General features: G+C 36.3%; 1 pseudogene; it reads left to right on the plus strand.

Annotated features, from left to right (window-relative positions):
* LOC105294678 overlaps positions 1–9,751 on the plus strand; it is a 28,366-nt pseudogene extending 18,615 nt beyond the window's left edge.
* Positions 9,752–13,832: the final 4,081 nt, after the last annotated feature.

Genomic DNA, 13,832 nt, shown 5'->3' on the forward strand with positions numbered 1-13,832 from the left:
ATCTGAGAATGAAGGCATCCAAAGCAAGACACAACACCCCCAGAAGTCACAAAGTAAAAAATTTTTAGTCAGTCTAAAACAAAAATCTGAAGTTTCTAAACAGAGTTAAAAGACAAGTGACAGACTGGGTAGAAATTTTGCAACACATGAAACAGAGAAAGGATTAAAGAGAGCTCCTATAAGTTAATAACAACAAAAAAAGGGTATATGAATGGAAAATTCACAGAAAATATATTTAAATGCCTAAAAAATATATGAAAAGACTCCTGACACCACTAGGAATGAGGAAAATATAATTTTAAAGTGTGAGACACTATTTTTTATCCATCATCAGGAAGAATGAAAAAGTTTGATAATACTGAGTTTTTACAAAGGTAAAGGGAATAGCATTCTCATACACTATTAGTAGAAATGTAAATGGTACCACCTCTGCAAGGGGTAATTTGGCAATATCTGTCTCAATGTTAAATGCAAATACCCTTTAACTATTGATTCCTCATCTAGAATTCTATTGGTACGCATGAACAAAGACATGAGTAATAGAATTTTTCACTGCAGCATTGTTTGAAACAGTGAAAAATGCAAATGACTTGCCAATTAATAGGGAACTGGTTTTTTTTAAAATTATGGTATAGATCAGGAGTTTGCCATCTATTAGCCCCTGGGCCAAATACAGCCTTAGCCTATTTTCTGTACTGCCTGCGAGCTAAAAATGGTTTTTACAATTTTAGAGGGTTGATGAGGATAGAGAAGGAGATGGAAGAGAAGAATATGTAGCAGAGAATTTACATGACCTGGCAAGCCTAAAATATTTACTATCTGGCTCTTTGCAGAAATAGTTTGATATAACTAAATTATAGGACACTAATCAGATCACGAAGATGAAGATAAAATAAGGGGAACGTGGTTAGAACTAAGCAGTGAAACTGACAAATTTATCCTATTCCTATCATCCCTCAGGTCTCTGTGCCAATATCCAATAGCACTTGAGGACACAAAGCTCTCAATGCTCCCTTGAAAAATTCATGAGACATTTAAAAAATGAGTTCCATTACAACACATACACACACACAAATATAAAGTAGCTGTCTACACTTGATCTCTCTCACTGGCAAGTGGTTATTTACTTCTCTCAATTGACCAATGTTGATATCACAAAATCATAGCTTCACAGGATTGAGAGAATCCAAAAATTCATCTAAGTCTTAATCTGATGCATGGATTCCTCCACAGCTTCCCTAACAAATGGCTATCAAGAACTTGCAGTGATGAGGGCTTTTCCAGCACAGAGCAACAGAGCAATGTTAAGTGTTGGAGTGGTGCGTGGAAATAGATACACAAGGTGTAATCAGAGACTTGCAAATTGTTTTCACATTTTCATTTATTGAATGATAAATAAGATAGCAGGCTCTAAACACCTGAAATGAAAATGGTGGCTGCTGAAGAAACTTTTGTTGAAAAGTGATAAACAACCTGGTTCTGAAACCAGAGGATTTATCCAAGTGTTCTAGATGTGGTGATCTGGGACCAGCAGATGCAATGCAGATGTTTTTAACATCTGTTAGAGAGAACTATTATGCAAGAGCCTTTTACTTCAGAGAGCCCTAGTTATCATTTTAGATCTAACACAGTGGTTGATTTAGAAGCCAGGCAAGAGAACATTGCCTGGTTGGAGAATGCAAAACTAAGGGTTCCTATAGAAAAGAGACATCTCCCAAACCAGAACTTGCTTTGGTGTTTTGCTATAGGAAAATCACTGTACTCAGAGGTAGTTCTGCTCTCTCCTTCCTCTCTGTGACACCCCTCTGTGACCTTGGGCAAGTTGTATAACTTCTCGACCTCTGCTGTTTTACCCATAAAGTAGGAATGCAACCTTGCCTGCCCAAAAGTAGGAATGAACCAAATCATTTCATGAGGACTTGTCTAGTGACAAGACCTATGATCCTGAATTAAATCCAAAAGTTATGATGTTTTTTGCTTTTTGCCACAAAACAGGCAGCACACTTGAGTTATGCTGACTATGCATGTCTTCTTCATTCACACAATTGTGAATTTTCAAAGCAACCACTCTCGACCAAGAGTAAGGAATTAAGTAACTGAGAACAATGGGAAAACCTTAAATGTGTTCTTTCTATCACATAATAAAACCAGGGCTGACATTTTCTTATTCAGTAATAACACCTTGCCTGTAAATAGTGCTTTGCAACTGACAAAATCCAGGCAAAGCCAGCAGCTGTATCTCTACTTTCTAGTTATGTGGAAACTAAGGCCAACTCTAGAACCCAGATATCTTGACACCGAAGAGAGTCCTCTCTGCATTATTTTCACCTCCTGACTTCAATTAAATGATCCTGGACTATGTGACTAATAATATAAAGACTTTTCAGGGAGGAGAAAAAAAAATCCTAGCTATTGTACTGAAAAGAGCAAAAACCTTGAAGAAAGACAGACTGGGTATTGAATCCTGGCTCCCCTACTCTCAGTCACCTTAAATACTTCTAATTCTGAGTGGGTTTTAAATTGGATTTTATCTATAAAGTGAGGAGTATAATACCTCCCTCATGTGGTAGTTAGTAGAATCAAATAAGATGATATAAATAAAGTGTAGATAAACGGTGGACTCTCAATCAATGCTAAATCCCTTAAAAATCTCAGCATTCAAGAAATTCTATCTTATATTGAACTTAAATCTTTCTTGCTACATTTTATCCTTTAATTCTTTTTATACTATGGAAGACTAGATAGATTAGATAGATTAGATAGATGATAGATAGATGATAGATAGATAGATGATAGATATAGATAGATAGATAGATAGATAGATAGATAGATAGATAGATAGATAGATAGATAGATAGACAGACAGATAGATAGACAGACAGACAGATATCTTTTATACATATATAAAATCTTCAGTGACTCAAACACAGGCAAGATGGCACCCACTTGCAGGTTGCCCAGGGGGAGGGCTCAAAAAAGGGACAATGGCAGTGTCTCTCCAGCCCTCATCCTGAAGCCACATAACCGGGTCTTTCCCTGTATGTCTCTGGCACCTCCCCAAGCTGCTTTCCCTCAGCTGAAGCCAAGGAAGAAGTTCAGGAACCACCACAACATTCTAGGAAGGCAGCTGATGCTGGGGGTGCACACAGGAATGATACTCACTTCTTGGCCTGAGGAGAGGAAGCAAGTGCTTTTCTGTGAGGACACTCAAACAATCCTGCGCAGAGGATCTGAGGCCTGCAACCAATAGCCAACACCAACTTGCTAGTCTAATGAGTGAGCCACCTTGAAAATGAATCCTCCAGACCCAATCAAGCCTTCGGATGACTGCAAGACCAGCCAATATGTGATCACGACTAAATGAGAGACCCTATGTGAGAACTTCCCACAAGAGCTCTTCCTGAGTTCTTGACAAATAGAAACTTGAAATGTTATAAATGCTTATTATTGTTTTAAGCCAAAAAAAAATAATAAAAATTAAAAATAAATAAAATCTTCAGTGATTCAATGTACTATAAATTTTAGACTATCGAAGAGGGAAATTCTGAATATAAATCCTACATCAAGTTAGTGATCTTGATTTGCCTAGTGTAGACAGTATGGTACTGCTATATAATTTTTATAGAAAAATGTCTCTCAAACACAATTATGGGCGCCTCATTAAATCATATCAGTTGTTTAACCCGGGTATCATGAATACACAAGGAGATAAACCTATTTATGCTGCTGATGTAAAAGATTACACTCTGAATAACCAAGAGACAAAGAGAAGTGACCTGAATCATTTGGTTAAATAGGAAAATGTCTTGTTTCTTTTCATGTTTGTAGCAGGAGAAAAGTGGTAGAAAGATTTGAACACAGGCAAAATACTACCCACTTACATTATACATAGCACTATCTTAAGTCTGAAAAGAAAGGGGAATTGATTTATCTGCCTGGATGTACCATGATAGTGGCCATTTAAAAAGAAAAAAAAAAAAAAAACTAGACTTGATTCTAACAAAATAATTCTCTTGAAAGCTTTGCAAAAGATCCTAAGGGTTTTCAAAGGCCAGGCCTGACTTCTTAAAAGCAAAAAGGTTTTGCAAAGGCCAAGTCTGATTTTGCTGAAACTACCACAGCCAAATGAAAACTCTCCCAATCTTTCAGGAACTAAAGCAGCAGCATAGCAGCATACCAAGCAAGTGGCAAAGCTACAGTAAATCTACTTACATTGGAAAAATAATGACAGTTCAGAGTCAAGCCTTATCCCCAAACAGAGACTCATTAAGCACATAGTGTACTAACCACAGTGTACCCTACAGGGATAAATTCAGAACTCTTGGCATATGAGATGTTAGGGCTGGAGCAACTCTGAACTTCTTTTATAAAGGCATGAAAAACATGAGAAGCATGTCTCTGAACCTGAGCCAACTCATAAGGCTGCCATGCCCTCCTGTTTTGGCAAGAAAATCAAAAATGCTTAACCTCTGAGTGGTTATCTATCTTCATCATGTTATTCTAATCTATAATATTCTGCAGTTGGAAAATTAAAGATAAAGCTTGAGAAAACATAATTAGCCACTCTGAGTGAGGAAGACCCTATATCTAAGAAATCTAAGTTCACACTGCCAATTATTTATCATTAATTTTACTTCTCTTACCTCACCTAGCAGATACTATAGATTTGTCTGACCCCCCCTCCAAAAAAAAACCAAAAAGATTGCATAGTCTACTTTGAAGTAAAACACCGTGTTTGAGAAACACATGATATAAGGAAACAAGGCTTGTTGAAAAAACACAATGAAAAGAAAAAATAAGAGAGTAATCTATGGAAATTGAAAAACTAGGATAAAGTGAGTGCTTAAATCATATAGAGGTGAAATCCATAAAGCAGGATTAAGATGTGCACATAAGGAAAAAATAGAAGATAGAAAAAAAAAGGAGAAAGCAAGAAGTAGATGTAAGAAAAGAAAAGAATGATGAACAAAGGAGGAGAGAAGAAAAAAGGGCATAGTAAAGCAAGGTTAGTGGAAGTAAGAATGATCACTCACAGGGCAAGAAAACACACTTGCCGCCATTTCCAAAAGCCCCTAGGTAATGGGGAAAAATGATCTTGAAAAATATTTGCTTCTGAAATGTTTTGCATTTGCATTATTTGGCCCTGTCTAAATTGCAGAGGATGAGGTATTTTTAATTGTGTACTAGGCAGTGTAAGTCAGACCTTTTAAACTATCGACATATAATTATGCCTCAGAATTTCTTCCCCAGTGAATATATAAGGAAGTAGGCAAAGTCAATATAAATGTGCATTCATGGAAAAATATGATGCACATTAAGGAGTCTTGTGGAGGTAAATGTGCATCAAGGGACACAGAAACACCTAAGATACAAGTTAGAGAAATACAAGAAATTTCAAATAGAGAATATAATCTAAGTGTCAGGCAAGCTTAATATGTTGGCCTTATGCATGATAAGCACAAAACTGGTACCTGAGTAATTCTTTACAGTGTAATTCTTTCAGTCATACAATACCTAAAGCTATCTTAGTCATAGAAATTCTAAACATATAAACTCAGAGACTGCAGCCAGCAATGTAAACAGTTAAGAACATATTACAACTTCTCACAGTCTTCTCCCAAAGCAAATTTTGAAGCCAGTGCTTATCATTTAACTTCTAAAACTCCGTGGTAAGCAGAATTTTAGTCTCTATGATCTTACTCCCCATGGTTATGTCATATTGCATGGTAAAGGGATGTTGCAGGTGTAATTAAGATTACTAATCATCTGACCTTAAAATGAGGAGATTACTCTGGGTTATCCAAGTCGACCCAATGTAATCACATGAGCCCTTCCTTAAAAGCAGAAGAGGAAGTCAGAGAGATGTGGTAGAAGAGCATGCCAAAGGGATTCAAAGAGATTATTATTCAGGTATGGTGAAGCCAACAAATCAGGAGACAATTTCCAATGAAAAGATAGCTTGTTACTCGCAGGTACCAAAAAGAGAGGGCACACTACACCACACGAGGCCACACCGAGAAGCACCAGGGTTAGTGAGGAGGCAGTGGGAGCAGGAGAAAATGCAGGCAATCGCCTTTATTTTGGTTTCCCTGGGAAGGAATGGGCAAGACAATGTAAACGGATTTTGGATTGTCTAGTCTGAATAACTGCAGCAGGCTCATGGCAGAGGGGCTGGCCTTAGTTGCCTACTACCTGGCCCTGAGGTGATTAGGGCAAGCGGATACTGGCTCTGAGTGTGACAGTCCAATAGAGGAGGGTATGGGCTCTGAATTGGTTAGTTTGAATATGAAAGGCACCCTCTAGGACTTCATTATCCCTGGGAGGGGCAGTCTCTCCAGAGTCAGCAAGGTCCCAGATGGCAAAGCATCAAAGACACTGAAAATAAAAAGGCATAATTTATGCAGCCTGGATATGGATTCTTCCCAGTAATGGCTGTAAAGGAATGCAGCCCTACCGATACCTTGATTTTGGCTTTGTGAGACCCTGAGCAGAGAACCCAGCTATGCCATTACAGACTCCGTTCTACAGATCTGTTAGATAACAAATGGATATTGTAAGCTGCTAAATTCGTGGATGTTTGTTACAGCAGCAAGAGAAAACTAATACATATGCCAAATCCTCCTTGGTGGCATGTTTCTAATTCTCTGGGCATGTTATATTCTGCAGAACCTCCACCATGTTCACAATTACAATCATACGGAAAAAGGCTAATTAGACAAGCTGTCTTCAATGACTATTTTTGGCAGGTTTCTATCATGCTAAATATAATGTGAAATTTTTAATGTTATCCACCATTAGAACATATGGGAAAATTGAATCAAGATGTGCTTAGTAAACTAGTTTAAGTTTGTGGAACACAAATTCTTAAAACTTTAAAGCATTTTAAGACTGTGTGGGATACAGTAAGTACTAATAACTACAGCATGCACTATCCATCTCTATTAAGCAAATAATTAACTAACTAACCAACTATATATAATTGGCCATTACTTCAGATAAAGATGATGTTGCATATTCATGCTTTGAGCCACTCTCCATCCCAAAGAGGTGCATAGCAGTGAAGGATAAAATGTAAAAAATGAAAATCTAAAAAGATGTAGCCAAGCATATAAAAAAATCAAACATCCCTGTGGATCAATAACCAAACATTTATTCATTTATTTATGAATTCATTCATTTAACAAGCTTTTATTTAGTACCTACTATGTGATAGACATTGTTTTAGACACAGGATACTGCACTAAACAGAACAAAGTCTCTGCTCATATATTTCTTTTTTTTTATTTAATTTATTTATTTTGTTAATTGAAGAAATTATTTTAAAAATTTTCCCCTGTCTACCTCCTCCCTCCCTCCTCCCCTCTACCCTCTGGTAACCACCAGTCCATTGTCTATGTCCATGAGTCTCTGTTTGTTTGTCTTGTTCATATGTTGCTTTTAGGTTTATATCCCACATATAGTGATATCATGTGATTTTCAACTTTTTCTGTCTGGCTTTTTTCACTTTGTATGATTATTTCAAGGTCCATCCATGTTGTTGCAAATGGCAGTATTTCGTCTCTTCTTATGGCTGAGTAATATTCCATTGTGTATATGTACCACAGCTTCTTTAGCCAATCATCTATCAAGGGACACTTCAGTTGCTTCCATGTCCTAGCCACTGTGAATAATGCTGCTATGAACATTGATGTGCAAATATCTTGTCTACCTGTACATTTCAACAGAAGAAAATTCTAACCGAAACACAAAGAATAAACCAGATAGATGCAGCAGGCAAAGGCAGCCAGGAGCTTATATTACTATGAGTAATGAAGACTAAAATGCCCTGTCTAAGACAGAAAACAAGAGTCAGTCTGACTGCTTGAAATAAAAGACTGAATGGAAAGGAGGCTGGAAAAAGCTATAACTAACTGCTGCCTGATGCTACAGCTTATGTAAAACTATGTACCCACCCATGAGACAAAAGCAGTTATCCTCACAGTCAGGACACGGGCTGAGCTGCCATTAGCTAAGTCATTGGATCTGTGCTATCCCCAAATCACCAGTGATAATAAATGCCCTGAGCTGTCCATATAAGATCTGATTCTGAATAGAGGACAAACAGGTCTATGAAGAGACAACTGTAACAAAGTAGAAAGGAAGGAATGAGTGAATACAAAGGAAAAAAAACTTTCCCTCAAGATGAGTCTACGAATCAAAATTTTATAACACATGAATAAAACTAAGCAACGAAATGAAAATAAAAGAGGAATCATGACATGACTTTACGATGCTCAAAGAGATAAAGAAAAGAATTACATTTTTATGGGAAGAAAAAACAAGGAATTATGAAATAAAAAAAAAACAGAAATGAGAATAGGCATTTAAAAAACAGAATCCTGGATATAAAAAATTTAGTTAAAACTTTAATAGGTGAGATAGTGGTGAGAGAATTAATCAAATGGAAAAGTATTGAGGAATTTACCCAGATCCTATTACAGTGAGACAGAGGTGAAAACATAATTATGAAAAAGCAATTTAAAAATATGGAGGATCAATTGGGAGTCTCCAACATATATCTAGTGGAAGAGCCACAAAGAAAACATTGAGGAAATGGCATAAACTTTTCCAAAATAAAGACATACAGGAATCTTCTGATTATAAGTGCCCAACAAGCGTAATACAGGATAAGTGGATATATCTGGAATTGTTCCACTGCAATAAAGATGCTAAAGTAAAAACCCTTACAAAGCACTATTTATTTAAAAAATCTTTAGAAGTCCAAACATAAGAATTTATACACTAACTGAAATGTTCCTTAGCAGCTCTGAAAATCAATTGAAAACACATTAAGTAAACTTGGAATTTCGAGTTAAAACTATTGTAAGAATTGTATCTAACAATATTGAATTATTTTGTCTTTCTATAAATTGCCTTCTCCATTTCAATGGAGTAACAGATTTACCCAAAAAGTCAAAGTAGAGAAAAAAAATAAAGTTGGGGATAAAGAAAATGAAATATTAAATTGCTTATAAAATCTGGAAGAAGGATAAAGTTTTTATTAACCTTAGAATTTGATAAGTAAACTATGCATGTTGTAATGTTTAAGTTAATTGCTAAATGACTGAAACTAAAGTACATAAAGTACATAACTACCAAGCTAATAGGAAAAAATAAAATTATTTTTTAAAATATACTTGGGTCAATCTGGAAAAAAGCAAACAAGGAGAGAGAAAAATGTAGAGCCCCAGACGAGACCAGAGGCCGAACTTGGGATCTGACAAGATGACCAGGCTGCCTCACACAGGATTATCAAGGAAACCCAGTGTTTGCTGGCAGAACCAGTTCCCAGAATTCAAGCAGAACCAGACGAGAACAACGCACATTATTTTCCTGTGGTCATTGCTGGTCCCCATGATTCCCCCTTTGAGGGAGAGACTTTTAAACTTGAACTATTCCTTTGAGAAGAATACCTGATGACAACCCCTAAAGTACATTTCATGACCAAAATCTTTCATCCTAATGTAGGCAAGCTGGGAAGACTATGTTTAGATATTTTGAAAGATCAGTGGTCCCCAGCACTGCAGATCCGCACAGTTCTGCTTTGATCCAGGTTTTGTTAAGTGCTCCCAATCCAGATGATCCATTAGCAAATGATGTAGCTGAGCAGTGGAAGACCTACAAAGTCCAAGTCAAAGAAACAGCTACAACATGGACTAGGCTACATGCCATGAATAATATTTAAATCAATCTGATCATCAAGTGTATCACTTCCATTCTGACAAGATTTCTTCTTTTTTCTGTTTGCATTTAACAGACGCAGGCTTAGATATATTATAGCAATGGTCTCCAACCTTTTTTGAACCAGAGACCAGGGCTCCTATGAGAATCTAATGCCTGATGATCTGAGGTGGAGCTGAGGCGGTGATGCTAGCGCTGGGGAGCGGCTGCAAATACAGATGAAGCTTCCCTCACTTGCCAGCTGCAGAAGTGAGTTATAAAAAAATTCAGGTGCATGGCATACAAAATATAATTTCATTAACACAAAAATTCTGAAGACGTCATACCTAGTTTGTAAGTCAAATACGTGAATCCATTCAACACAAGCTTTATTTATAAAAGGTTTCCACCATATTTGTTATTTTAGGGATGAGACAAATATAATGTCAATACCAATAATAGTATAAATGTAACTTGGATCTCCTGAATAGTTTCCATTCTGCCAATAGTAGATTCTTACCTTCATATTTAAAAACAATAAAAAATAAATAAAAACCTTTAATAGGAATTTCAACTATTTGGAAGTAATAAATTTTTATATATGGAAACAAAAATATAACTAATACATGTGAAACAGAAAGAAGATAAAGAACGATGACACATGAACAAGAGTTGTCAAAAGTCCTAGTATACAAAAAGGGCACAAAAAGTTCTAGAATAAAATAGCAGAAACGAAACAGGAATCTGTGTTTTTCTTATCTAGACTACTATGAAATATCAGGAACACCATTTAATCTTTGTATTTTTTGTTGGTGTTGTTGTTAAAACAGTTTTAAAATAAGGACCTATACTTCCTTACAAATCTGTATTTTTCTTTCAAGCTTTCTTTCAAGCTTTTGATGGAAATAATAGCAATTTTTCTCAATAGAAAACAAGTAAAGCTTCAAAGGCAGTTCTGTCTTACCTTACGGGTAAGATCCTACAGAAAACTAAAAGACCTACCGACTTCAGACATCTGTCCAATTAGCCTGATATTATCCAAAATTTCCATCAGTTTGTTGTAGTAGCAGAGTTTCTTTAGGGAAAGGGAATTAATTCTAAAAGATTCCTATTGTTAATGCAAAATATTATATTAATGCTAATATTTTTCTAACCAGCTAGCTAGCTATATATGACTGGGAGCAGATGTGTATAAGGGAAGGGGACACTAAATTATTTCAAGTCAGTGGATATCCATATTTACCATGAACGGTAAGGGTGAGGAAAAGATTCAGAGTGTGGAGTATTACCTAAAAGTAAATCTGTGGGGACTCTGAGGGTGGGGTTCTTAAATGAAGCAAAGTGGGAACAGCCATGTTGTACCAGACACTTGGGAGTAGTAGGAAAACCAAAGAACCACATTTTCCTACTTCACCATCTAATCTTCTAAATACCTTCCATTGCCATAGGTAGATTCATTCATTCGCAGTACAATAGCACGTTGAATGTACCAGAAAAAAGCAACATGATACAGTACTGTAAGATTTATGCCTTTCCACATTTGGTAAAATGGGTTGTTTCTTCACCTGTATCTGCACTCTGCTTTCTGCCTTCAAGTATTAACTCTGCTTACCCCTAATTCCTTAGCTGCCCAGTCCTGTAGTAGGCCAGGTATAAAACACAAGACCAGTCAGGACCACTCCACCTTAACATTAAATGATCAGGCCGAGAGCAGAAGGGGATGGGGAGTAGCTATCCTTGTGTATTTCTAAAAATGAAATGCCACAACTTCCCTTATTGGAAGTGTCAAGCCATCCCATGAACTAACATTAGGATCAAAACTAGATGATTATCCTGTTTAAAGATTATCCTGTTTTTCCTAAGAAAAAATACACCCTAGTTAGTTGAAAAACCAAAATCTAATTTATATATATTTTAAAGCTCTTTCAAGTAAATATTTCCCGAAAAGAAAACCACCATAATTTACTTGAGTGGAGGGAAGGAGAAGGCTAGAAAAGGAAAATAAAAATAAATTAAGGTTTGAGTGGGGCATAAGTAATCTGAACTCTGGACATGGACATGGATCTTTACCATTAGTAATTGTTCTGCTATTCCGGGGGAGAGGAGAGATGAAGCTAGGTTTGAAAACAATTTAGGGTTGACCAAAGATGAAAGTACTAATTTCAATGCGGGTGGGGGACAGGATTCAGAAATAGTGAAAAGCTTTGTTTTCCTCACCCTGTGTCTTGGAACCGCCAGATCAGAAGTTGGCAACTCTAGATTAAACATCATAACAGCTGGGATGAGGAAACTCTTCACAGAAGGGCCACCCCAAAAGTCAGGAATGAATAAACACAACAAAATCCCTCAGGAAAACATATCTGGCCACTGGGTGGGTATCAGCCTTGTGTCATACTTGATATGCACTGGAATTTTCTTCCTTTAAAATAAAGACTTTTTTTTTTCCTTTCAGAGTTGCCTAGTTTTTAGGTATTCATCTATCTTTCATAAAGAACTTTGATTCTGGATATACTATTCATAAGGCTTTATTTTTAAGGGAAACATTAGTCCAATCCCTTGATCTAGTGTTCAAAATTATTACCTATAAGAGTCACCAGATAGGGAGAAGGAAAGAAAATGCTGGATAATTTCTTCTCATGAGAGAAGTAGGTTGGTTTTCTATATCATTTACCCTGAAAGGCATATAAGACTTCTGTTAAGTCCTGGGATATCTCTTGGTAGAAACATAGAGTTATCCTACCTTCATTCTGTATTACTTTCTTTTGTCTTGGTCTACTTAAATTCCTTCCTCTGATGCCTCGGCATTCAAAGTTCTGTTATCTTTCCTCAAAAATGATAGCCTTATTTTTAACCACAGAAAAGCGATTTCTTCACAAGAGAAGTTGTGCACCCAATCTGGTCCTAAATGTTTATAACTTTGCCTTCACATCATTTTTTGACCTTCTCTCCACATTCCCATGACCTCTTATGCCCATCATGTGGTGTGAAAACTGAGAGCACTTAAAAATTACAACAAAATTTGGGAAACTAACCCATGAGCAGGCAGTCAGGAGACTCTGAAAATAATGTTAAAACAAGATCAAATCAAGGGCAGAAAAAATATCCAAAAAGACAACAAAAGATTCGGTTCTATAACTGAGCTTTTTAACATTAAAGAAAAATGCAAAAAAAAAAAAGTTTTCATATATAATTTGTGCTTTGTCCCCATCAAACAATGAATTTTCTGAGTAAAAGAGAATATACTAGACTGTGTTGACTTTAGGTTAATCCATGAGTAGATATGTTTTCTTCTCTATACTAAGGAAGAAATAGAGTTCCAGTGCAATAGATGAGATTTGTATTATACTTTTTTACTTTTCTAACGAACTTTAATGGAGCAAGTTACTGGAATATGGCACCAAAAGACCTCCTCTGGAAACTTTGAAGAATCTAAGCTAGTTATTGGACAGGGCTTCCTGGAAAAACTAGGTGAGAGCTCCTTTAAGCCAGGGACAGGCTGTGTAGAGTAATATATTTGAACACTGGCTTGGCAGTCAAGCATATTCTGGGTGTAAATTCTGCTTCTACCCATCAACACATCAATGCTCTCAGGCAAGTTACTCAGCCTTTATAAACCCTGATTTCTCAGCTATAAAAATGGAGGTAACACCAACCTCCTCAGCAGGGTTGTTATGAAAACTAAATGAAGTAATATAAGTTTTGGCACATGAAAAGCAGATGATAATAATAATAATAACAACAACAATAATAATAGCTAAACTTCATCTAGCAATTACCAACTGCCAGTACTACTTACATATATTACTTAATTTAATCCTCACAGCAACCCTATAAATTACATGTTATTTGTAGCCACATTTCACATATGAGGAAACTAAGGTCAAGTAATTTGCTTGTGGCTTGTCAGTTAGGAAGTGGTAGAGGTAGGAATCTAATCCAAGTACTCTTACCCACTATGCAACTTGTTATTACTGTACTACTACTATTACTGCTACTACCATTCATTATTCATCAATATATTCCTGGTACCTAGCACAATGCCTACCATAATAGGCATTATAAATACTTCTTGAATTGAATTTAATTTCTAGCATTAGTTATGCTCAGATAGGCAAAAGTGAACAATCCAGTCA

This window comes from Pteropus vampyrus, unplaced genomic scaffold (assembly GCF_000151845.1).
Source record: "Pteropus vampyrus isolate Shadow unplaced genomic scaffold, Pvam_2.0 Scaffold91, whole genome shotgun sequence".
In the NCBI taxonomy this organism is placed as follows: domain Eukaryota; kingdom Metazoa; phylum Chordata; class Mammalia; order Chiroptera; family Pteropodidae; genus Pteropus; species Pteropus vampyrus.